This window comes from Pan paniscus, chromosome 13 (genome assembly GCF_029289425.2).
Source record: "Pan paniscus chromosome 13, NHGRI_mPanPan1-v2.0_pri, whole genome shotgun sequence".
In the NCBI taxonomy this organism is placed as follows: domain Eukaryota; kingdom Metazoa; phylum Chordata; class Mammalia; order Primates; family Hominidae; genus Pan; species Pan paniscus.
Genome location: NC_073262.2, coordinates 68822942 through 68845645, shown reverse-complemented (window position 1 = coordinate 68845645; position 22704 = coordinate 68822942). Strand labels below are relative to the sequence as shown.

Below are 22704 nucleotides of genomic sequence, written 5' to 3'. Positions count from 1 at the left end.
GTAATTACATGGAACAGTCACAGAGATGGGATCACTTGTTCAAGTGGAGTTTCTTCGACACGCTAAGTGTTAGTGCATTGTTACAATTTGCACTTTGAAACAAAGAACATTTTTCCAAGAAAAATAATTAAGACATAATATTTCAGGTCAGCTTTTTCAGATCATATCCTGAATGAATAATAAGTGGGACTTTATTTCATTACATTCATTTCATTACATTTAAGTTTTCTCATGCTGCTAGTTGAAAAAAAATTGTAACTTTCTCCTCAACTTTCTCTGAATAGAATTTTATATTAAGCATAGGCCCACCAAGCAGACATCCCTTAAACTGAGTGTGCTGTGATTCAAAACAAGTCAGAGGAAATTCTACATTGGAGAAGGAGGCAGATAAAAGTTTTCTAGGGCCTGAGACTTACACAATTCTCTAATTCAGATGTACTCCCCTCTAGAAATTTGTTTCAATAATATATAAGGTGTTTTTCCAGAGAAACATCACTCATCAACTAACTTTTTTTATTCTTAATAGTTATTTGATTTCTCACTCCCTTAAGTGTATTTTTTTTAAATATTAAAATACTTCCTGTGTCCATGTGTTCTCATTGTTCAATTCCCACCTATGGGTGAGAACATGCGGTGTTTGGTTTTTTGTCCTTGCCATAGTTTGCTGAGAATGATGGTTTCCAGCTTCATCCATGTCCCTACAAAGGACATGAGCTCATCCTTTTTTATGCTGCATAGTATTCCATGGTGTATATGTGCCACATTTTCTTAATTCAGTCTATGGTGGGGGGAGGGATAGCATTAGGAGATATGTTAAATGACTAGTTAATGGGTGCAGCACACCAACATTGCACATGTATACATATGTAACTAACCTGCACGTTGTGCACATGTACCCTAAAACTTAAAGTACAATTTAAAAAAATTAAAAAAAAATACTCATCTTGTTTTAATATTTCTGGCCAAAGACAATGAATGAGACAAGGATTAAAATTTACGTTAAAATATAAGTGTATGCTTCTGACTGAAGATAGTTTATTATAATTTTCTGTGATGCTCTTCTCATTTTGAGAAATTATGAGCTAACAAAATTTTATGGATGAAAAGAAAGTATGAAATGCCACAGAAAATATCTTTTTCTCTTAAAAAAATCCTGTAAAGTTTACAACTGCCAAACTTCTAAATATCAAATCTAATTTTGACTCCCTCTAAAAAATAATAAAGATAAAATTGTAACACCTGAACAACTCAGCTCATCTTGATATATTGATTCTTGTCCACGACCTTAATAGAATCAGTCTGATAAAGCTCTGATAAAAGAGGAGGAGGAGGAAACAGAAGTGGGAAAAGAATTCTTCCATGCTTCATTTTCTGCCCAATTTATTTTCTTTTATTTACTCATCCTAATCACCTCATTTCTATCTTAAATTCAGAACAAAGATTAATAAATGGTTTAGAGTCACCTAATTTTGCCTGGTGCTTGCAATTAAAAGATATGCTTATCTCTAAAGAATCATGCATTGTCCATTTATTTTAAAGACAAGTAGGTCTGCCCCCTACAAGCCTCAGCCAGAATACTACTTAGAGCAGCGTTATAGGCAAAAAGGGATCCGGAAGGGAGCCAGGAAAAATAAGAGAAGCAATTGACTTCAGCTTCGTGACACTGAGCTGGAGCACTTTGATGTGCACAAAGTTGAGGAACCATTCTGGCAGCTTCAAATGGTAGCCTTCAGCATTTTTCCCCTATTGCATTTCTTCCTGTCAAGTTATTTCCTCCTAGTGTAAGAGAACTTCCTCCCTGCTTCTGTCTCCTTGGGACCTAAAGTCAACAAAACTAATCTCTTCCTTTTTATGAGATCAATAAAGCAAATTAGACATGATATTGAAAGTACTTAAAAATTTAAGCCCTGCTTTTTGGAATGCAATCTTTTGTCTTTAGGAATTGTTAAAAAATGTCAATATACAAACATATACATAGCAGTATCTTTTTATATAATATCAAGAATGGGGGAACTAGAGAAGGAAAAAGAACCAAGACACAAAGACAATATTTAGTAAAACGACAAACATAAATGCTAACTTAGTGCATTGGGATGTCAGTCTTTTTCTTATTTTTTGAGTTATTCATCAGAGAAATGCAAGTTAAAATAGTAATGAAATATTGCTAGACCACCACCAGAATAACTAAATTAAAAAAAAAAACTGACAATAAGTGTTTTCAGAGATGTGGAGCAAAAGAAACTCTCACATATTCCTGGTAAGAATATATACCTGGACAACTACTTTGAAGATATGTTTGTCAGTATCTATTAATGCTAGCCATATATATTCATGACCAGAAATTCTATCACTGGTATATATGCACAGAAAGGAGTATTTATAGTCATCAAAAACATGTATGTGAATGTTCACAGATGATATATTCATTAAGGTCTCAAACTGGCAACAATCCAAACATCCATCAAGATTAGAAAGAATAAATATTGAGGTATAGGTATACAACAAGGGAATCCAGGCTTGTGCCTATAATCCCAGCTGCTCAGAAGGCTGAGGCAAGAGGATTGCTTGAGCCCAGGAGTCTGAAGCTGCAGTTAGCTATGATCATGCCACTGCACTCCAGCCTGAGTGACAGAATGTGATCCTAGCTCTTTTTTTAATTCATTAATTTGTTTATTTATTTTGAGACAGAGTCTCACTCTGTTGCCCAGGCTGGAGGGCAGTGGCAATATCTCCACTCACTGCAACCTCCACCTCCCGGGTTCAAGCAATTCTCCTGCCTCAGCCTCCTGAGTAGCTTGGACTACAGGCACACACCACCACGCCTGGCTAATTTTTTTTTTTTTTTTAAGTAGAGATGGGGTTTCACCATGTTGCCTAGGCTGGTTGCGAACTCCTGAGCTCAGGCAATCCGCCTGCCTCGGCCTCCCAAAGTGCTGGGATTACAGGTGTGAGCCACCACGCCGGGCCGTGATCCTAGCTCTTAAGAAAACTGGTATACAACAGTAAGAAAAGACATTTTACTGATACATGTAAAACATGCAAAAACATAGGGAATCTCACAAACATAATTATGAGCAAAAGAAGCCAGACACAAAAGATTACATATTGTTTGAATTAATTTATGAAGCTTAATGACAGGCAGGCAAAACAAGTATTTATGCTAATAGAAGAGTGGTAACTTTGGGGGAGTTATTGGCATAGAGGGGCATAAGGGACAATTCTTAGGTAATAGGAATGTTTTGTATCCTAACCTAGGTAGTGTTTATTTAGGAGTATAAATATGTATATTCGAACTGTACAATTTTCTTAATGTACTATGTACTTATTATATCCCAATAAAGTAATAAACAACAATAACAAACAAACTCCTGAGTTACTGAAATCAGCCACCATCCCCAGGGAGTTACAGCTATAATGTCATCTTACCACTCTGTTTCTTGCTTCTCTTTTGCTTTTTTGTTCCTGGAAATTTTCTTTAATTTTTATAAGCTCAGCTTTGCATTCGTAAAATTATTTATTAAATTTTACCCAACAAACAGTTTATCAGGACTTTTTTCAGGATACTTGAACACCTAATTGTTAGCTACTACATGTACACTAAATGATCTCCTGGCTAGGAATCTCCTATAGCTTTGCTTGAGAGTCATAAAAACTAAGATCATTTTAATAAAATTTAGGCTTCCAAAATATTTTCTTCTTCTTTTCTAGAGCCTCCCAGAGCAAAACTATAAAAGACAAAAAAAAAGTAGCAGGGAAACAGAAAATAAATATTCAAAAAGATTCATTAAACCTGAGACCTAAGTTTGCAAACTTAGATAATGTTTTAATTATTTTACGTAAGACTAATTTATTTGCTAATCTAATTGAAACATTATTTTCCTACTGCATTGTAATTGCATTTTACCAACAATACAACACGATCAGAGAACTTAAATACACCACAAATGCATTAATCATTTATATTTGGAGACATGGCTTGAAACAGGATGCACTATGAACAGCTTTATTTTTTCTAACTTGCAATAAGTCTAAACATTTTTCTTTCCCTTATTGCTTAGATAGCTCATTTCCTTTATGACCTACCTCAGACTAGAAATTAACTGATGGGCATAGTATCTACACTGTTTCTAAAACTAATATTTTATATATATATATATGCACATTCTTGTTTTCTTCCCTTACATAAACATCGAATCCATCAACAAACGCTACTGATTCAACCTGTAAAATACATCCCAAATCTACCCTTTTCTATTCATCTAGACCACCTGCCCCCTTGTCCAAGCCACTATTATATCTTTTACCTAGACTATTGTAGTAGCCACTTAACTGGTCTTTTGGCTCCACTTTCGACTTTCTAAAATGTATTCTTCACAGAGTGATCAGAGTGATCCTTTAAAACTCTATTGGACAAAAAACCAAACACCGCATGTTCTCACTCCTAGGTGGGAATTGAACAATGAGAACACATGGACACAGGAAGGGGAACATCACACACCGGGGCCTGTTATGGGGTGGGGGGAGGAGGGAGGGATAGCATTAGGAGACATACGTAATGTTAAATGACGAGTTAATGGGTGCAGCACACCAACATGGCACATGTATATATACATAACAAACCTGCACATTGTGCACATGTACCCTAAAACTTAAAGTATAATAATAATTAAAAAAAAAAAAACTCCATTGGCGATCAGGCTACTGTCTCCATGACCACCAGTGCTTCTTACCGTTTTCAGAACTCCCAGTTGCACCTAGCATAAAAAGCAGACTTCACTCTCTAAAGGGCTTTACGTGATCTGTTCCCTGCTTGACTGTGCTGCTGCTCCATGTAACACCAACCTCTTCTTAAACTCACAGTGCCTCAGCTCTACTAACCTGCTTTCTGTTCTTGAAAACAAGTTTATTCTTGCCTCAGGGACTTTCTCTTGCTCTTTGTCACCTGGAATGTTCTCTGATTCAGAACACAGCTGCATCCTTTTAGATTTCAGTTGAAATATTTCCTTATTAGAGAAGCCTTTCCTGGTGAGCCTACTTAAAGCAATTCCACTGCCCTGCTCACTGTTTACCAAATTAAACTGTTTTATTACCATCTACCATTTACTATTATCTAAAATTATGGAAAGTTGATTATGTGTTTATTTGTCTCCTCTGCATTGATAAATGTAACCCCATGAGCTACAGACATTGTTTGCTTTAGCTATCTTCATCCCTAGATGGCCTTACAGCCAACAGATGCTCATTAGTTAAATTGTGTTTTTCAGATCCCTGAACTCAGTCAGTTTGGCTTAGAAGGAAAATCTCTGATGAACTAATCTCACAAAAAATGTCAGTGTCTGCTCATAATTGAGTGTCACCTTTTCCGTGAGTCTGGGAATTTGAGAGAAATTCTGAGAATACATAATAGATACGTGGTAAGAGAGTGATCTCAGGAAGGGCTTTCCTGGAGCCCTTCTGTGACGTCCTCCCATTTGGGCTATGCTTTGCTACTTTTGTTTCATGAGAGAAAAACAAATTACCTTCTAAAATCTACCCATCAACAGATAACCACGAAAGAAACGTCTACCAATGGTGTACTGGTAAATGTAAAGCAACTGGCTCTCCTGGAGGATAAGACCTTTTCTCTATGTATCTTTTGCCTATTTCCGTGGTGTAAACACTCATCCCATGGCTAAATTCCAGCAAACAATCTGAAGTCACTGAACATAGACTTGGAAGGAGCCGTGCACCATTGCTCTCTCCAGCTGGCCCAAGAAGGCTCCAGCACACCACTGACATCTACTAGGTGCCAAGAATAATGTGAGGTATTTTATGTTCAGGCTCTCCTATCTTAGCACAATGCTAAAAACTAATTTGTCAGTTATCTGTGAGAGATGAGGAAATAAACTTGGGTAACATGCTCAGATACACATCACGAAAGGGGTAAAATCAAGGTTCAAATTCAGATCTGACTCCAGATACCACATCTTTCATTTGTTTCAGGGAGTAGTAGTAAAAAAAACCACCAAAAACAAAGCAACAAACAAGAGTATTGTCAGTGTCGAGCTGCTTCGTAAGATCATAGTTACTTTCCGAACATCCTAGATGTCTCACAGATGATGCAAATTTTATTTTTAGTGTCAACTATATGTGTAGTACATAATTAGTTGGAATGAGAATTCTAAAAGTTCAGTGCACCAACAAAGTCTTGGAAATGCTCTCTCCCCTTTTTTCCCTTCTTTGCTAATTCCCTTTTTCGACACCCTCCTAAAACACGAAAGTTTTAGACATCAAGGGGACCAGCCATTGAAAGAAAAAGTGACCCAATATCAAACAGCTTGTGCCTATTTGTTTAGAAATTCTGGTGAAAAACAAAAGCTAGATCAGTTTCCAGGATAAAACTGTCAATGAAGTAATAAAGTTCCATGCCTTTGGAAGATGGTGTCACTTCCACCTGACAGCAATAAAAAGGAGGAGGAGGAGGAGAATGGTCCCAGGTGAGACCATTAATTCTCAAACATTTGCACACATTAGAATCAGCTGGAGAACTTTAACGCACAGAATGCTAGCATGTACCCCAGGCGTTCTGATTCAGATTCAATAAATATACAGTGGGGCTCAAAATTTGCATTTCTAACTAACAATCTCCAGGTAATGCTGAGGCTTTTTGTCTAGTAACCACACTTAGGAGGGGCTCTCTAGATGCGAAGGATTTGTATATGCATGACAGCTGAGAAAATGCTGGTTAAGAGCCCTGTTTCTCAAACATTACTGCATGTTACAATCACCTGGAGACCTTAAAACCCATGCCTGTGTCTCTTCCCATAGATACTACTTAAATTAATCTGGGGTGTGGCTGAGTGTATTGAAATTTTTAGAAGCTCCAGGGGTGATTGTAATGAGCAGCTAAGTTTGATAACCAATGGAAATTGCTCTGATTTTTTTGTTTTTTTCAACTTTTATTTTAGATTCTGAGGGCACAAAGTTTTGTTACAAAGGTATATTTTGTGATGCTGAAGTTTAGAGTACGATTGAACCTGTCACCAGAAGTGAACTGTGCTTGCTAGGGATCTAGATTGTATGGTCCGTATAAGACTCTAATGCCTGATGATCTGTTACTGTCTCCTATCATCCCCAGTTGGGACCTCTGGTTGCAGGAACTACAAGCTCAGGGCTCTCACTGAATCTACATTATGGTGAGTTATATAATTATTTCACTATGTATTACAATATAATAATAGAAATAAGGTGTACAATAAATATAATGTGTTCCCATCATCCTAAAACCATACCCACCTCCCCAGTCCATGGAAAGATTACCTTCCACTAAACCGGTTCCTGGAGCCAAAGAGGTTGGGGGCCACTGTTGTATAGTATCTCACAGGCGTTCTCTGGATTTCTTGAATTTGCATATCAGCCTCTAGTGATTGCGGAAAATTTTGTGAACTATATCCTCAAACGTGTTTTCCAAGTTGCTTACACTCTCCTTTTCTCTCAGAAATGCCAATGAGTCACAGGTTTGGTCTCTTTACATAATCCCATATTTCTCAGAGGTTTTGTTAACTTTTGAAATTCTTTTTTTTTTCTTTGTTTTTGTCTGACTGGGTTTATTTGAAGGACAAGTCTTCAGGATCTGACATTCTTTCCTCATGTTGGTCTATTAGGTTGTTAATAGTTCCAAGTATATTATAAAATTCCTGTAGTAAGTTTTTCAATTCCAGAAATTCCGTTTGGTTCTTTCTTAAAATGGTTATATCATCTTTCCACTCTTGGAATGTTTTACTTGCTTCCTTGGATTGTGTTTCTGCGTCTCCAGAATCTCGTTGACCTTCTTTGCCATCCAGATTCTGAATTCTGTATCTGTCAGGGCTGGTGTTTCTATAGCTTTTGGAAATTGCTGTCACTTAGGCAAAGCTTTTGTTTTTATATTATATCCCTAGAGGGTTTGACTTTGGTTTATGTTGAGTATGATCTACTGTCTTCTTTTTTTTTTTTTTTTTTTTTTTTTTTTTTTTTTTTTTTTTGGTACTTTCAAAGGCCGAGGCTCTGTGCATGATCTTTTTTTTTTGTGGCTAGATTCCTGCATTGGATTTCACCAGCAATGTGCGCTGGGAGAATTTTTATTTGGTGGTGTAATCCAGGCTTGATCCAGTAGATGGCGACGGCGCGTAATATTAATAGTAAGGGCTGGCAGATAGGCTCTTAGGCGCTCACCTGTTTTGTATTTCAGTGCATTTGCAGCGGTACTCTCGGTTGTGGGAGATGGGGGAGGCACGAGATGACCCTGTCACCAAGTCCATGGGCCTTGCGGGGACCCCCTCCAATCATTGGGCGGCACTCGCCTTTCCTTAGCCCGAGGGGCCCTGGTTGCCTGCACTTCGTTCCTTAGGGGTGGCCCTAACCCATGGTTGTTAGGTTGTTATGATCCAGCTCCCTGGGTCTCATAGCAACCTAACAACCTTAGGTGCCCACTGGTCCCCTGTACTTTGCAGAGTCAGGGCAGTTTGTAGGGTACATCTGTGGTTTATGTGTTGATGCAGTGGGTCAAAGGTGGAGGATCCCTGGGTAGGGCAGGATTGCCATGGTTGTGCAACCGGTGTGGCCCCTATGGCCCAGGGTTCTTTGCCCAGCAGATAGTTGTGGGGTCTGCCCAGCTCACGCTCCGCCAACCAGGTCTCTTTCCGGGGTCTGCCCCAGTAGCTGGACCAAACCAGCTAGTTTTGTCCCAAGCATTCTGCACCCGGATCACTGGGTTAATTGTTCCCATCTGTGGGGCTCCCTCAGGCAGAGCTCGCAAGCAGGCTACACCCTTCGCGGGCTGGTCTTGTGGAGGGAGGCACACCCAGCTCCGGCGCCGGCCCTTGAGCATATATGCCTCTCTCTTAGTGCTCTGAGAGTGGGGGCTCCTCCTCCGCTTGAGCTTCAGCGACAGATTTCAGCTCCATATTCCTTAGCTGTGTGCTCAAATGTTTGGGTATTGGGACCAGGCCCATTGATCGCCAGGGTTGATTTGGCTGATCTCGCTGGCTAGGCAGGTGTCCCCTTCCTCCTCCACCGCCCCAGGTGCGAACCTCCCAAAGCTGCCCGCTCCGCGGAAGAGGATGACCATCTCCAACAGAAGGATAGAGGAGAACCAGTCTTCGGTCAAGGATATACAAGTAGCTGCGCTCCCCTGCTAGGACTTCCAAACAAGCTTTCCAATGCCTGTGGGGGTCGTGGGATCTCTTGTAGCTAGGATTTCAGAGGTCAGTGGTGGGAGTGTTCTTTCACTTCCTTAGGACCTGGAAGCCTAGAACACTTAGGACCTGGAAGTGTTCTTTCACTTCCTTAGGACCTGGTCCTTTCACTTCATTAGGACCAGTTCAGGGCTGGGAGCCGGTTCTGACATTTGGCAACTCCGTGCAGGGTCCCAGCTTCCTCCCTCTTCCACCTCGTTGTCTGCATCGCCTCTCTATTTACTTTCAGTGTTTTCTCTCAAAAGATCTGTTCAAAGTGCGATGGCTTATTTCATATTTTGATTTCTCTTGCTGGGAGCATAGCCTCCCGGCTCAATCTAGTTGGCCATCTTCTCCCCTCTAGTTGGCCATATTCTGCCCTCAATCCGCTCTGGATTTTAATTCATAGGTTCTATAATCTTTACACATAACTTTCAATGTGTCCTCCTAAAACTTAACCATCCAGAAAGCACTCATTTCCTTAAGTTGCTAGTTCGTTTCAAGCATGTGCTGAACTGTAGAAGTTAGAGTGCCAGCTGAGAAATCCAGTAGACAGTGCCTCTATGAGTTTCTCCTCTATGTCAGTGACTCTTTGGGTCTCAGTCTCTGCTACTTACTGACTGTGTGATCTTAGTTAAATATGACATTTAACTTCTTTGTTTTGTCTCCTATTGTAGGTAAGTATAGATTATTATGAGCAGTATATGAAAGAACTTGGAAAATGCTTGGAAACGCTCAAAAGGTCATAGAGAAGAATTATTATTAATGTATAGGAAGATGGTGTTTATAGATGGTACATAATGGATTATTTTTTAATTAGAGCACCTCTCCTTGTCAAAATACAGTCCCAGATTACCTGTTATAAGAGAATCCCAAATAATATTGTTAAAGAGTAGCAGCTCATATGCCACCTGCTTGATAAAGTTTTCCAGGGTCCAAGGTAACCAATGTGATTATAATTCTACAGTATAAACATGCAACAGCTTATTCTATTATTACCTTACGGGTATCTCTCCTAATATAATTCACTCATTGAGGACAGAAGCAATGAATCCTCTATGAATATGCTCACTTATGTAGGTGCTAATTGCCTAAAAATATATTACTTCTCTGCATATGTGAGGATAAAATATTACTTCTTTTTCATTGTTAAAAGCAAAAAGATACTCAGACTACTCTGATTCCATAAGATGTTTTAAAATAATTATTTAGTAAAAAGAGAAATGTAGTTTTTGGGGGGGAATGTAAGTTTTTAAAATTCTTTATATAATGGCTCCATCTTCTGGCCATTGAAATAGACTTACCATGTTACAAAATGCAGTTAAGTCTCATACTGCAGAAATAAATCAGTACGAGTCAAAAAGAATAACATAACTTTTTATTCAGAAACTTTCACAAACTTGACTAACTTCTTCACTGAGAATTTTACTTTGGTCATTGTTTAAATTTCATGTGTCTGAATCCTTCTCCTCACCCCGAATTGTTAGGACACATTTTAACAATGTTTGGTTTTCTGGGGATTTATTTTATATTGACACAATACTTACACAGTACAGGTATCTGTACTTAAAAGAACAGTGAGAGAAGCCAAGTCAGGAACATCTCAGTAAACACATTTAAGTTCCATGGACCTCACTGTAAAAGGCCACCTTTAGGATTGTTGAAGAGAAACGGATCTACTCTGCGGGTAGTCTCTCCACTTTGTTCACTGTTTCCTTTGCTGTGCAGTTTTTTTTTAGCTTGATGTGATCCCATTAGTCCGTCTTTGATTTGGTTGCCTGTTCTTGTGGGGTATTCCTCAAGAAATCTTTGCCCGTACCAAAGTCTTGGAGAGTTTCCTTAATGTTTTCTTGTAGCAGTTCCATAGCTTGAATTCATATATTTAATTATTTAATTGATTTTAATTTGATTTTTAGATATAGTGAAGAATAGGGATCTAGTTTTATTTGTCTGCATATAGATATCCAGTTTTCTCAACACCATCTATTGAAGAGACTGCCTTTTCCACATTGCATGTTCTTGGCACCTTTATCGAAAATGAGTTTACTGTAGGTGTGTGTATTTGGTTCTGAGCTCTCTATTCTGCAAACTACCCATCTAACAAGGGATTAATAATCAGAATATACAAGGAACTTAAATATCTCTGTTTGAAAAAGTCTAATAAACTGAATAAAAAATAGACAAAATATTTGAATAGAAATTTCTCAAAAGAAGACATACAAATGACAAACAGGTACATGAAAATGTACTCAACATCACTGATCATCAGAAAAGTGCAAATCAAAACTGCAATGAGATGACATCTCACCCCAGTTAAAATGGCTTACATCCAAAAGACAGGCAATAACAAATGTTAGCTGTGGAGAAAAGGACACCTTCATACACTGTTGGTGGGAATGTAAATTAGTACAATCACTATGGAGAACCATTTGAAAATTCCTCAGAAAACTAAAAATAAAGCTACCATACGATCCAGCAACCCCCCTGTTGGGTATACATGCAAAAGAAAGAAAATTAATATATCAAAGAGATACCTGCACTCCCATGTTTGCTACAGCTCTGTTCACAATAGCCGTGATTTGGAAGCAACCCAAATGTCTTTAAACAGATAAATGGATTAAGAAAGTATGATTCTTATACACAAAGGGGTACTCTTCAGCCACAAAAAAAAGAGAATGAATTCAGTCATTTGCAGCAACATGGATGGAACTGGAGGTCATTATGTTAAATGAATAAGCCAGGCACAGAAAGACAAACATCCATGTTGTCACTTATTTGTGGGATATAAAAATGAAAACTACTGTACCCACGAGGTTTGAGAGTAGAAGGATGGTTACTAGAGGCTGGGAAGGACAGTGGGGAGTGAGGAGTCTGAGGGGAAGAGACAAATAGTTAAAATGAATGAATAAGACCTAGTGTTTGATAGCACAACAGGGTGACTGTAGTCAATAATAATTTAATTGTACATTTTAAAATAACTAAAAGAATATGATTAGATTGTTTGTAACACAAAGGATATATGCTCGAGGAGTTGGATAACCCATCTGCCATGATGTGATAATTATGCATTGTATGTCTGTATCAGAACATCTCATGCACCGCATAAATATATATACTTACTATGTCCTCACAAAAATTAAAAATTAAAAATGGAAAATATAAGAAATTGATCTAGAAGGTATATACCTGTCAACAGGAAGGAACGTGCTATATGACAGTAGGTAAGTCTTAAATTGTGATTTGGCTTCCAAAGATATGAGAGGCGGCCAGCCCACAGCTCTGGACTCCTGCGACCTCATGGGTTGCACACTCAGCTTGTAGGTGGCTCATTGTGTGTGTGCCCAGAATGAAAAAGGCTGTGAGGAGCTGCATCTTCTCACTCACTTGTATCTGTATCAGCTTTTTATCCCTTATACTGTTTGTTGCTGGTTTGATATAAACTAAAGTTAGAGCATCCATGAATCAAATCTCAGTACAGGTTCACTAGTCTTTGATCACAAACCAGTCCGCTGCAGTCTGGCCAACTCAGGCATGCTTCTTAAACACATTACACCAGGCCAGACAAAGCACACTAGTCATTTCAAAGGGATCTGAATTGCCTATTTGGAGAACATATTGCAGTGCAGAAACACACATTTCCATAATGTCTATTGTTATTCCCTTAATGTCAACTATTAATTCTACAGATTGCAAGCATAACATGTTCTCTGTTGAAATTTGAAAAACACAGAAACCCAAAAAGAAGAAAAAAATGAAGTCATATTCCCTTGAGAAAAAAAAGGATTGCATTTCCTTCCAGTCATTTTTTTTTTCTATGTAGATAAATTTGATGTTTGTGTTTTCATGTGGTCTGGTTAGGGTCGTGGTGTAATACAGTAACCTAAAAGAATTTATTAAAACTGTCAGCTGTCAGTTAGCTCAGTGCTATATTTGGTTCATCTTACAGATATCTCTCTCTCTCTCTCTCTGTCTCTCTCTCTCTGTCTCTCGCTCGCTCTATCAGCAGCGAAGGCATTGATGTTGATTAAAGAGTCCCATTCCCAGGGCCAGATATGGATGCGGTGTATGCTATTTAATTTTATTTATTTCACTGGGCAAACAGAACAATAAAGCTGGCTTTTGCATGCTGCTTCTTAGCAGTACCAAAGACAAAACCATTAGATGGTCCTACTTCCAAATGTCAATTCTGCTGGAGAAGACACTCCTAAACAAAATGTATACAGAAAACCTCAATCACAAACATTTATTAAACCAGCTCTCTGGTCCTAAGGGCAGGCCCCCATGAGATTCAAAGTTCCATCCTAAGCTACCTCACATTTATGTACTCTTCATATGATCATAATTAGAACAAGTGTATGTATATGTTTTTGAAAATATTTCCCAAAAGGGGGTTGAAAATATTTCTATGTATTTTAAGCACTTTTCCTCTTTTAAAAAATCTTATAAGTTCATGTATATGTAAATTCATTTAAAATATCTAGAAACATATATACCATATACTAATATGTCTAGGTGGTAGGATTGGCTATTTTTTTCTAATTTTTTATACTTTTATGAATTTCATTTTTGTCTAAACTTTTTAAAATTAAGCTAATTATGAGTTGCTTTTATCAGCAAAGAAAGGAGATATACTCTAGCTTATCAAAAAAAAAAAAGAAAGAAAGAAAAAGAAAAAACCTTTACAGGATTACATTAAACAAACCAGACCATCTCCCCTGGACATTATGCCCATGCACCCAAAAGTGGGAGGTGGAAGATGAAAGTGATGATGACAATACAGGGAGGGGCACACCCAGGCCTGTCTCTATTGTGTAAGGCTTATTTGCCAACTCTCCCCTGTTCAGGATCAATAGAAAATTACATGGCATTTGTCTTTCTGTATATGGCAGCAACATGAACACTATCTTATTTTCCAAGGCTCACTTCAGTGATTTGTGTACCTTCCTTGCCTTAATAAATGGATCTTGAAAAGCTTTAATTAAAACTACAAAATAACTAGCTTCAGAATAGTTATTGGTAATTTATTCTATGTAAGCACAGCACAATAAAAACCATTTGGGGCTCTTAAGAACATTAGTATGCCTTTGACTGTCAGTCATTTATTTTCATCCTCGTTGTCACTATCTCAGCCAAGGTCCTCATCTCTTCCTATCTAGGTTGTTGCAAGAGCTTCCTGTTTTCAATCTATTTGCCATAACATTTCCAAATGAATCTTTCTAAAGCCCAATGTTCATATAGATGGTGCTGATTAAAGACATTGACTATGCTCCCATTACCTACAGAATGAAAAGCAGACATCATTTGGGTGCTAGACTCATAAACTAACTCTAACCTGTTTTATTATTTTAATCCTCTGCTATTCCCCCATTCCATCCTGTCACTCCAATCAGTCAGAGCTGCTCCCCTGAATGTATTATATACTTTCATGCATCTACCCTCTGGCTTATGCAGTTTTCCCTTTACTTTATCACTCTGAAGTGTCTTTCCCTCAGTCTACCCAAGTCCTCCCAGTTATCTGAGTACAGCCCTTGGAGACTGTCAAGGAGAGAAGCTTGGCATGTGCCCAGGAGATGCTGCTCAAAAAAGAGAGGAGCCAATTATTTCAGGAGAGGAGCCAGTGAGAAGGGCATTACTAGGAGGACACTCCAAAATCAATATTGCAGGAAGAAGGCAATTCTTAACTTGCAGCTAAAGTGGGAGGATTAAGAACTCTGAGATTTGATAAAATGACTTACCAAATAAGACAATCTGAGCAAGTCAGAAAGCAAATGTGAGAGTTTAGTTGGTGGATGAAGAAAAAATTAAATGAGGTATCACTTTGTCATCAGAAAGGCCAGTTCAAGGGTATTGTTATAATATTATGTACCCTTTAGAGCTGTCCCTTTCTTGTGGTTGGGCATCCTTTGCAGGACTGGGGGATACTCACTGGACACCTTATCCTTTTGGGCCTAGTTTAATCCAATCTCCTCTAGGCTGCTATGAAACTTTTCCAGATAACTTTAGCACACGGGTGTCATAGCTCCCTCTGACATCACAGCATCTGTTATCTCTAGCCTTCATTTGGCAATGGATCATATGATGGCCCTATGATTTTTTTTTGCATTTTTGTACTATAATTTATAAGGACATATATTTTATTTAACTTTCTACAGTTGTGTCTAATACTTTCTTCAGTATGGAGATTTATCTCTTTTATCACATAATATCTCCCTCTTAATCAAACATAAAAATATACTCTTTATGGGCACCCAAAATATTTATTTATCATTTATTTATTTATTTATATTTTTTAACTCCTCTTACTATCATTCTCAACAACAAAAATTATTTATTGCATGACCAGAAATATGTTCTGTTAATTCACTCTTCTCTTTAAGTAGGCCTAAAATCTAAGTTGGCAGTTCCGTCTGTGAAACCATCTCTGAAACTGTCAAAAATTACCCCAAAGTGCTCATTCATAAATAATTATATTGAATAAATTCCATAAAGAATATATATGCAGTTCAGAGTTACATTCAAGAAAGCATATATTTAAGCTTGGATAATTTGGATATGAACAATAAAAATCAACTCTGACTTGCTTAAGCAGAAAATAATGTACTGCAAGAATATTTTGTAGTTCAAAATTCATGGGAGAGCTAAAGAAGATGACTCAGAAAAAAAAAAAGATAAAAACAAGGCTGTAAAGATTCCAAGTAGCAGACCAGTTTGAGTGCCACCATTTTTTCCTTGTATTCACTCTGCTCAAGTTCTTAGTCTTGAGAGAGAACAAAAAAATCAAGTTGGCCCCACCTGAGTCGTTTTCTCTTCCCCTCAGGCAGCAGAGAGCAAGACATCTTGACTATACAAAAATGAGAAGAAGTAATTTTCCCAAAGTAAATCTGGCACTCATCAAAAGGGGAATAATGGAAACAAGGCTTCCAAAGAAGGCACAACAGGAAGAACTGATGTAAATTATAGTCCAATTCTTATATCTGTGAGGTTTTATAGATCAGTGTTCATTCTGGTGAATGAATCCTATCATCAGTTTAGAAATAAAGCAGGTGGAATGAGCATAGGGCGAAGGGTTTATTTAAAATTGGAATACTCTACTGAGGCTTTAAGGTAGATGTAGGCAGCTCCATAGTATAGATATGACCTTTTGGGCAGAAGGCACAATCAAGTCAATTATGAATGCGGAGTGGGCCGTTTGCCAGGTGAGGATGCCTTCAGGATCCAAGCCTCACTGTCTACTTAGATTCTCCTCTGAGGTCACATTGGTAATTATTCCTACTGGTTCACATGAATGAGAGCTTTGTATGGGGAAGATAAGTGTTTTACAGTGTAGATGGGAAAAAGTCAAATTAACAAAATATAGCAATGCTGTAACTAACATAAATCCCTAATGCCAGAGTTGGTGAAACCAAGTGGCATGTGGGTTACACAGAAATGTACTCAAGGATACAGGCACTGGGTGATATCAAGCTGCACAGTTATGCATCAGGCATCTCTAAGCAAATGCTAAGTACTTAAAAATGGTTGTTTTTAAAATTCAGTCTCTAGATATACTAATAAATCTACAAAACATTTGCCAACTGATTTTACTTTGGGAAAAGAATAATACCTTAAGATTAAGAATAAATAAAGCAGAATTTGATCATATAAAGTTTTTACAAAGAATAATTTATCTGCAGTATGTATTTCTCATGCTTGCATTACTTTTCACTGCTTCTATTATTTTAAAGGATAGTAAGTACGAAGCTTACTCTGCAAGAAAATTCTAATTATTCTACTGTTAGCAGTGGGGCCCAAAATTCTCGTGTCTTCTTGGAGACAGAGAAAAGTTATTGAGAAAGTAAGATTATTTTAGAGTGAGGAGAGCTAGTCTCAGTATTTACATATTTTAAAGAATAATTGTGGTTGCATATGCTGCTCAGAACTGAGCAAGATAGTTTATCTTACTAGTGAGTATAATAAACCTAGGCCAAAAAATTTAAGATTACTAGAACATGAAGTGAAGACCAAAAATATCAGTACTTTTTTTCTTTGTAGGGGAAACAGAGTCAGAAAACAGTGAGCATTTGCTCAACTTTTTAAATAAACACAAGAAACAAGAAGATAATTAATAAGTTCCATTTTTATAGGTAAATATGGTACTTCAGTTAGAGAACAGACATCAATTAAACGGGTTGATCAGAAATCTTTCAATCCCTAATTAAATATCTGGAACTTGACTTCTAAAAATGATATTTGTACCTGTTAATTTATTGTTGTGGAGTGATCAAATGTGTATGAAATTATTTTACTTTGTGGAGCAAAGGGACTAGAGAATAAGACTAGGGAGTTTTTATTTTTATGGTACTCCAAGGATTAAATAGAAAGATGGATCCATATCTGTCTTTCCTTCCTACCAACTAGCTGTGATATAAAAGGAAATTTAAAAGTAGTGCTCTACTGCAAAGTGAAGCTCACTACAGTCAGAGTACACTAAAGAAAAGTAAAAATACAAAGCAATTAAGACATCTGAACATTATGCCTTCTCCAAAACAACTACATTTAAATGTTTTCTTCAGTGCACACAGAACATGTCCAATATCTTATACTTATTTCCCCTCCATAAAGGCAGCATTGGAGACTCAAGACAAAAACATTGGTAAAAGCATTTTCACATGTCCCAAAATCATTGTTTAACATGGATATTGCCATCAGCAGACATTGAAGCAATTAAAACCAATTTAAACATGACCAGGAAGTGGTAGCATTGGACTGAAGGGCACAGTAAAGTGTCTTAATTCCATCTGCAGATATTAAACCAATATGAAGGCTAGTAATTTTACTGACTCTCTATAGAGCACCTTCTTCCACAGAAAAATAAAGAAAACATTATAAAGAAGTTTTGTAGTGGTGGTTTCACAATAAAAAAATTATTTCTACTAAGGAGAATGTTCTTACAGCAAATTCCCATGGCAATGAACTGGGATATATATAATTCTACTTTGTGTTACTTTTAAGGGTGCATGAAAGTTCTGTATGTTTTGGGAGAGTGGCAAACAAATAAGTTAGAAGAAACTAAAATGTTAATGTCGCTTCCAAAGCTATTAATAATTTTGATCACTGACCTGAATTCCTGTTTCCTGGAAGTGCTTCCTAGAGACCGCAGTCTCCCTGACTTCTTTGTCACTGGTGGCTAGAGTCCCTATTTCATGCAAAGATTCCAAATCCTAGGCAGGGACCATCACTCAGTCTCAGTTGTCAGTACCTCTTGATTTACTGTCTGATGATGTCAAGTTCCTGATAAAAGCAATGGGAAAGAAAGATCTTTTAGATCACGGTGGAGCAATTAACTTGATGAAATTGCTTTGGGGAAACTCAGTCTTATGTTATAGAGAAATATATCAAGTATTTGCTTCCAAGAAAACCTGAACCAGGATTATCTCAACTTGAAGACTTTCACTAGACATAGAAAACACTGACCACAAAATGTAAAAGTACTAATGCATTTTGAAATTCCAGAAAGATTTGTATGTGCATTTTAAAAAGGTTATCAACAAGCAAAACAATGTGAGATTTTTAAGCAGTGAACAGTTAGTTCTTCCTAAGGGTCTTCTTACTACTTAGCCCATTTTTCCCCAAATAAATAGCTGAATATTATTTAGTTTTGTGATGCAGCACACTTCTTAAGGAAGGGTTTCATTAGCTTTTCTTTATCTTTCACTGGATTCAGATTAAAGCTGTGTGAGGTTTCAGAATAACATTTCTAAGATGAAAGAACTTTAAAAGGAAATTACAAAATACCAGTGCTACCTTAACCAATAGAGACAAGTATATATTCAGCGGCTGGTGCACGCAGGGCACTGTTCCAGGTGCTGTACAAAACTCAAATAATGCCCGCCTGCCCAGAGTGTACATTCTAGTGTCTGTATGCTGGGTGAGGAAACAAAAGCCATGTCCAAATACTTAAAAAGCTAAACAAATAGATGAACAATATAATTTCAGATAGCAGTAAATTCTAGGATGAAAGGAAGCCAGGGTGCTATAAGAAGAAATGACCATAAGGAACAGGATGGGAGAGGGTTAAATTGGATTGGTTTGCTAGGGAAAAACCTTGCTGAGGATGTCATATCTAATGTAAGGCTGAAATGACCACAAAAATGAGTCATTTCAAGACCCAGAGTCTGAGCACTGCAGACAAAAGCAACAGTATGTGCAAATCTCTTCAGATGGAAATGAACGCCACCTATTGGAGGAAAGAAAACCTGGTGTGAATGGGGGGAAATAAGATCAGAGGCAAGCAGGGGCTAGATTGCGTGGGCTTTGATAAGGGGCTTGAGTTTTTTCTAGACGTATTAAGCAGTGCAATGGCATACTTGAATTTACTTTTTTTAAAATGTCAACTTTTATTTTGAATACAGAGGTACAAATGCAGGTTTGTTACATGGGTATATTGCATTCCAGTAGCGAGCGTAATACCCAATAGGTACTTTTTCAATCCACCTCCCTTTCTCCCAACTCTACTAGTCCACTATGTCTATTGTTCCCATGTTTATGTCCATGTGTGCTTAATGTTTAGCTCTAACTTATAAGCGCGAACATGCCTTATTTGATTTTCTGTTCCTGCATTAATTTGCTTAGGATGGTGACCTCCAGCTCCATCCATGCTGCTTCAAAGGAAATGATTTTATTATTTTTTATGGCTGCATGGTATTCCACGGTGTATATGTACCACATTTTCTTTATTCAATCCACCACAGATGGACCCCTAGGTTGATTCCATGTCTTTGCTATTATAAATAGTGTGGCGATGAACATGAGTGCATGTACTTCTAATGATCTAATGATCTGTTTTCCTTTGAGTATATACTCAGCAATGGGATTTCTGAGTCAAATGGTAGCATACTATTTTAAGTTCTTTGAGAAATATCCAAACTGCTTTTCATAGTGAACTAATTTACATTCCCACCAATAGTGTATAAGCATTCCCTTTTCTCCACAGACTCACCAGCATGTGTTGTTTTTTTACTTTTTAATAATAGCCATTCTGACTGATGTGAGATGGTATCTCATTGTGGTTTTCATTTGCTTTTCTCTGATGATTAGTGATCATGAGCATTTTTTCACGTTTGTTAGCCACTTATATGTCTTCTCTTGAGAAGTGTCTGTTCATCTATTTTGCCCACTTTTTAATGGGGTTAATTTTTGCCTGTTGATTGATTTAAGTTCCTTATAGATTCTGGATGTTAGACCTTGGTCTGATGCACAGTTTATGCCTATTTTCTACCATTCTGTAGGTTGTTTGTTTATTCTGTTGGTAGTTTCTTTTGCTGTGCAGAAACTCTTTAATTAGGTCCCACTCGTCAAGTTCTGTTTTTGTTGCAATTGCTTTCGTGAACTTAATCATAAATTCTTCACCAAGGCTGATGTCAAGAAGGGCATTTTCTAGGTTTTCTTCTAGGATTTTTTATAATTTTAGTATTACATTTAAATCTTCAACCGCTATTGTGTTAATTTTTGTATGTGGTGAAAGGTAAGTGTCCAGTTTCATTCTTCTGCATATGACTAGCCAGTTATCCCAGCACCATTTATTGAATAGAGAGTTTTTCCCCCATTGCTTGTTCTCATTTTTGTTGGACCTTGTTGAGGATCACATGGTTGTAGGTGTGTTGCTTTATTTCTGAGTTTTATATTCTGTTCCATTGGTCTATGTATCTGTTTTTGTCCAGTACCGTGCTGTTTTGATTACTTATGGTAGCCTTATAGTATAGTTTGAAGTTGGCTAGTGTGATGCCTCTGGCTTTGTTCTTTTTGCTTTGTATTGCTTTGGCTAATTTGGCTCTTTTTTGGTTTCGTATGAATTTTAGAGTCTTTTTTTTCTAATTATGTGAAGAATGACATTGGTAATTTGATAGGAATAACGTTGAATCTTTAAATTTATTTGGGCAGTATGGGCATTTTAACAATATTAATTTTTCTAATCCATGAGCATGGAACATTTTTCCATTTATTTCTGTCATCACTGATTTCTTCCAGCAGTGTTTTGTAGTTCTCCTTGTAGAGCTCTTTTACCTCCTTGGTTAGCTGTCTTCCCACTTATTTCATTTTCTTTGTGGCTATTATAAATGGGATTGTGTTCCTGGTTTGGCTCTCAGTCTGTGTGTTATTGGGGTATAGAAATGCTACTGATATTGATTTGGTATATTGAAACCCTGCTAAAATCATTTATCATTTCTAGTAGCCTTTTGTTAGAGTCTTTAGGGTTTTCTGCATACAGAATCATTTTCAGTAAAAAAAAGATGGTTTTACTTTTTTTCCTCTATGGATGCCTTAATTTAAACTTTTAACGAATTATTCTGATTGCCAGCTGGAGTAGGAGCAGGACAAGTGTAGAAGCAGTGATTGAAATTAGGATGCTTTTGTCTAGACAAGAGATGATAGGGATTTGGACTAGGGTGTTAAAATAGAAGAAGAGGTAATATGGCAGAGATGTTGAGACCAAAATTATAGTTTGGAAATGAGTAAAATACCTATTTCATAAGCTTCCTTCAATACATTTCCATATTCAAACATTTGTTGAATGTCTACTAAGTTCCAGTTTTGTACTTGAGAGATACCACAGTGAAAAACAAAACGTCTTGTAAAACATATTTTAAAGTACATTAGAAAAAATAAATAATAGATCTAATATTTAAAAATGAAGCATAAAATATTTTCACTTGCTTTCTCTTAACAGTTTTTAAAATAAAGAATATACCTGCACTACAGGAAAAAAAAAATGAAACTAAAAATATGCAAGAAAAAAACCCAGAAATTAGAAATCATCAATAAATGTATGAAAGAAAACCACTGGTACTACTTTCCAACTAAGTCTTCCCCATTTTTTCTCTTGCTTGTATCTAGTGTTTTCTCAATGATAATAAAGCCTGGGGAAAAAAAGTATAGTTAGGAAATGTTGGTATGTGGTTGGAATGTAAAGGATTTGGTAATTATTTTATCAAGCAGTAGCTAAAGGATTATGCCCCAGCCTTGGCCACGGTTGACTAGAAAACAAAGCCTGAGGCAATCACAAAAGCAACAAATGAGTGGGAAATGTGAGGTGGGTTGGAGAAGAGGTTAAACAAATTCAAGTAGTGCATGATGAAGCTGGCCTGCTTCATGAAGAGGCACATCCATAAGGATGTCTTTGATCAGGCTATATAATAACACCATGCTTTGGAAGTGTTCCTAAGTGGAGGAAAAGGAGAAAAATCATCCTGCTGCTTCCTACTTCCCTCCTGTCTCCCCATGGTAAACATTTTTCCATGGAAATTTAATACTTTGCCTCACTTTGGGGCTGCGCCTACTGGTGTTTTGGCAGCCTCAAAAGAAGCCAGATTTTGCCCCTGTGGCCCAATTCTTCATAGGAGACCAGAAGTAGTGAGCAGAGCAAGAGATTTCTTGCAGTAGTATCAATGTTCCGTTACCATCCTGTGTCAGCAGCAGCTGCAACAGCCTAAAGAAGCAACCAGCTGAGGTTTCATGACACAAGGGGACATAA

At 37.3% G+C, this 22704-nt stretch overlaps 1 long non-coding RNA gene across 2 annotated transcripts in view; it reads right to left on the bottom strand.

Annotated features, from left to right (window-relative positions):
• LOC103787066 (uncharacterized) overlaps positions 1–22704 on the bottom strand; it is a 152350-nt gene that overhangs the window by 111595 nt on the left and 18051 nt on the right. For both annotated transcript variants that reach the window (XR_004670198.3, XR_008624533.2), the window contains exon 2: positions 18293–18464. This is a non-coding gene — a long non-coding RNA (uncharacterized LOC103787066). The remainder of the gene's footprint in view (positions 1–18292; positions 18465–22704) is intronic.